Here is a 5111-nt window from a genome sequence, read left to right as displayed (position 1 = left end):
TGGGATGCGGATTCGTAACCCGCGACCCTCAGATTGTGAGTCGAGCGCCTTATCCACCTGGCCATGCCAGGCACTACACAAAAGTCTACACAGAAAAAATAAAAAGATAAATGATTGGATTTGTAGTTTATTTTAGCTATTTACGATTTGATCATAACTACCACCATAGTTTCAATATTTATGAATACATCTTTAACAGTACAGTATTTGTTTCTTTAATTTTTGGGAATCCTCAGGACAATTTTCTTACTAATTATTATTATTTTAGTTTCAATAACTGACCCATGAGTTTTCTCACTACGAGTTTAAGTTGTAAGGGATTAATTCTTTGTATTTTATAAAGGTAGATCACCGTTGTTGAAAACTTTACCTGGCTTATCCAATTATTTATATGTTGAGCTAGCCCTGTCAACAGTACATAATATGTGTGTGTGTAATGTTTGTAAGTTATAATTTTGGATATTGTTGCATCAGCGAGGTCACGTGACTAGTATCACGCCACCTCCATTCTAGAAATATCCTGTTCCTTCATGAATGCCCTAGCATTTACTAGACATGTGTTAGTCTTGTTAGTCTCGTATAAGACGTTCACAACGTGACGGGACAACAGGTAATGAGTAATTGAATGTATGCGGACAAAATATTGTTGGCCACGTGAGACGTGAATTATAGTGTTTGTTATAGAGCGACTGTTGAAATTAAGTGTATCGTAAAGTTGTATTCGGAAAGAATAAACCAGTTTTATTTAAGAAAGGACTTGTGTCGCTAAAGTTTCATCGGAACGAATTTACGGAAAATTATCTAACGAACAGAGACGTAACAATATTTTCAATAATACAAACACATTTAATTAAATTGTTCATACTACCATGTTATTTACTTGAAACTAAATAGTTAACACTCAAATTTAAGAAAACGTGATTCGGCTGTTTTATTGTTGTTTTTTGTGTGTGCTCCAAGGCAGAAGACTATGCTCTTCAAACTATGAAGTAAAATAATAATAAACAAACAAATAAGAAGAAATTAGATTTTATTTTTTACAAATGACAGTACAGAGAAAGAAATAATAGCAACCATTATTCTATGCATTCTCATTCGTTTCTGCAGCACAAACAACATTTATCCATCCAACATAGCATAATAACATTGTACTGAGCCAGTAAATGGCACATTGTTCGTTAAGTGAATAAACATAATACATTATGACTCGAATCTTTATTAACCGTTAAATACTTCACTGTTTTTAGATATACTTTCTAAAACCTGGAAATGTAAGTTATAGTAACTGTATCATTTATGTCAGCATAAATGTTTCCCCCACTTCCACCTTTATTCAAGTTATCAAACAGGCTTGAAAACTGTATTGTATCGGAGAGGAAAGCTTTTTACATAGTTAACTGCTCAATATCTAAAAACGAGTCTAGGCAAACGAAGACGAGTGTAACATATGGCAGTTATAGACAAAGCCACGTGTTTATCAGAAATCACGGCGTGTTGTTAAGCGGTTCATGCATTTTATTCAAGATATATGCAGTGTTTGTGGTTAGAAAAAAAAAAAAAAGCGGGTACGCCAACATCTCTGGTAAATGTGTCCAGTTGGGCAGTAGCATGGAAAACACTACGGGTGTGAAGTGGGTAACTACTGCAGTTAGCCTCGTGGGCATCAATAGGTTTACGTAGCACTGTTAGTTAGGATGAACGCGTTTGTGAAACACCACGACATATCTCCGAATGATAATATATATTTGACTAAAATCACATATAAGAAAATTATATTTGAATGCTGAACGTATATTAAGCAGTCAGAGTACAGACAGCATTTGGCATTAACCTAATTCGCGTTTTTACATATGTGCTTCAAAGTATAACATTCCAACTAGAAAAAACAACTAAATACCTCAACAACAACAAAAAGACTACTTGATTAGGAAGTTAGGTAAAGCTAAAAGCAGTAATATTGAGCTTGAAAAGAAGGGGGCAAGACAAATACACACAAAACAACTACACCTAGTTTTTAAGACTGAAAACAGAATTCTTGAGAATTTCTCGATTGTCAGTTTCTAATATTTTAATTTATTTAAAGAAAGGAATATAGAATATATTATGTTATATGCCTCAAACAAATTATATAACAAGAGCACCATTGATGATTAAGAGTCTTCCATTCAAAAGACCCAAGTTTACATAAGAAGCCTATCAGGATACAATCTAACTTGAATTGCTTTTGTTTTGACTGAAAGTTCTGTTTATGGAAGATACAATTAATGAAACACGATTGTTTTGAACCATGTAAAAACTTTATAATGAATTTTCAACATCCAAATTGGGTTTGGTAAACTAGGACAAAAATCGGCTATTTTATTCGTAGTTTAATTTTTAACGTTGATACACTTCCAAACAATGAGTGACATATATAGTTACGCCAATTTATCACTTAGTAACAATATATATAATTATATACATCATATTGAACCAGTAAAGAATGGTGTGGTAAGATATATTGTGGTATTATATTACACACATATTATTGCTAAGTGCCATGCTAATACGTTCCATACTCTAAAATTTCATAATTGACAGGAGCAGTATGTCATGAAAATTTGATGCATTTTGAAGTAATGTTAATGCAGTATTTGTTACGACATTCCATAGGTTTTGAAACACAATAGCTAGCCTTGAAAAAAGTTTTTACCTGTTCTTCAACAATTGTTATTAAACTTTATATAGCTATTATGTTTGTTTGTAATTAAGCACAAAGCTACAGAATGGGCTATCTGTACTCTGCCCACCACGGGTATCGAACCCCGGATTCTAGCGTTGTAAGTCCGCAGACATGCCGCTGTGCCACTGAGGGGCTAGCTATTATGTGTTCACCGCAATACATTTAAGAAAATAATTATATTTGTGATTGTTTTAGTGGGAAGTTCAACAAGAGTCATATGCAAAAGGAGGATGAATCCCCCGGTGAGTCAGCGGTAAGTTTACGAACTTACAACGCTAAAATCCGGGATTGGATTCTCTGCGGTGGACAGAGCATAGACAGCTGGCTTATTGTGTGGCTTTGCATCGAAACAAACAAACGAACAGAAATTTAAGTTTTATTTCACGAAGGCTGTATAATTACAAACGAAATGCAAGTAGCGAAGTAGTATTCACTAAAAATGACTGTAGATTCAATTCCACGTGTATTGCATATAGAAATATACATATATAATTATATTAAGCAGTTTAGATAAAACACTTTAAAATAGTTTAACTCTGGATAATCTCACTCTAAGGGAAGGCAGAAATAGAAATAATAATAACGAAACGTCGTGGAGATTACTAAAATGTTCAGATTCCAAGACACTTGTTAAACTTAATTATTAATTCCAGTGACACTTTATATGAAAGTAAACTACAACTCTGATTATCACAGCTTATTCATAACCTTTTATTCGTAAAGATTCACGAAACTACAAAAATAATAAATTTTAGAAATCAATCGTGTAATTTAAAACACGACTTAAAATGTACAATTTACTGTTTCTGATAAAGAACGCCCAAAATGGCAACCATGTTTGCTCGCAAAAAAAAGAAAAAAAGAAGAAAATAGGACAACTTTCAATTTTTATGGTTATATCAGTGAAAATGAGCCTAAACATTTGTTAAATTGTTTCTCCTCAAGATTTAACACTGTCAGCTAAAATACCTCAAATATTCTACTATTATAAGTTTTTATAGCATACATAACTGTGTAATATATTTAAAATATCTAGACTCAAAGACTTTTATTCATTCGTTAAACAACGTGATATACAAAACTTGATAAATAATTTATTTTTTTAAATGTGGCCACTATTCGGCTCTAAACACTGGTACATACGCTGTTACGTTGCGAAATCTAAATAGTTATAGTGAGAGAAATAAAAATGAGATTTTCAAATCATCCACCAATGAGTATATACTTTAAAAGTAGGACAACACCCTAAAATAATTAGCTGTCATCTTGCCATTCACGTGACGAACTACTCTCGTTAACAGTATATAAAAAAACATTCCTGAATAGCTGTCTAGGTCATCGACCAACGAACGTGACAAGTTAAAAAGATGTTTTATACGATTGTTGTGATGTTCCGATTATTATCAAGTTAGAGCGTTTCTTACAATAAAACGAGGGCAATGCTCTCGAAACTTTGTCTAAATAGTACTAATCTAACATTAAAGGCTCTTTTGGACTGTACTAACCGTTTATTTGGCCTTACCAAGTAACAGAACGTTTTACCTTGCGACTCGTTATATTTTAATAATAGTTAACTTGACTGTAACCAAATTACATTTTAAACATCAAGGGAACTTTCTAAATGTGAGATCTTACCACTATGTTAGTTCGATTATGGAGTTCAAGGCCAAGTATTAAATGACATACCATATCTCTATTATAATTCTTAAAACTGCCGTCAACAATAAACATAAATCAATTTCTACATAAAAAAATGTTGGCGCACTTTTACTGATTTTTGTAGGTTTTCTAATTCTTCCAAAAATACAGCGCCGGAGAAAATTAGATTCACAAACTGCACAAAGTTAGTCTACAGGACAAAATATAAAAAAGAAAGAAGAGAGATTATAATTGATATAAATATTATTCCCATCAAACGATCTTAAATATAAGAATGCAAATATTAGGGAAAGATAATTAGTTTAGGCAGAAAAATAAGCACTTTATCGAAGGTAAGTCTAATACGGTAACAGTAAACCTAAAATATTGTGAGTAGATATTCACAGGCTGATGTGAAGAGTATAGAAATATCATTGATTTATAAGTGGAGTGTATTCATGTTTGTTAGTTTTGATTATTTTTAGCTTACCCTTTTATGAGCTGGAATCATTCTAACAGTAAAATAACTGCCCAAATTTATTAAAGAACTTTATCAGCGCTGTATAAAACTTGTAAGTATAAGTCTTGTCTAAAATCAAACTTGGAATAATGCTACAAATCATATTTCGTTAAGTTGAGGTTTACTTTGAGTGTTAGAACACAAACGTATACAACCGTTTTGACAAAGAATTCAATAAAGAAACTACTAGTGTTGACTCTTCTGAAACTTTATGTTTCTATATTTATAAGG

Source organism: Limulus polyphemus, unplaced genomic scaffold (assembly GCF_000517525.1).
Source record: "Limulus polyphemus unplaced genomic scaffold, Limulus_polyphemus-2.1.2 Scaffold4912, whole genome shotgun sequence".
In the NCBI taxonomy this organism is placed as follows: domain Eukaryota; kingdom Metazoa; phylum Arthropoda; class Merostomata; order Xiphosura; family Limulidae; genus Limulus; species Limulus polyphemus.
The sequence above is the reverse complement of the archived record's forward strand: the minus strand, read 5'-3'. Positions refer to the sequence as shown.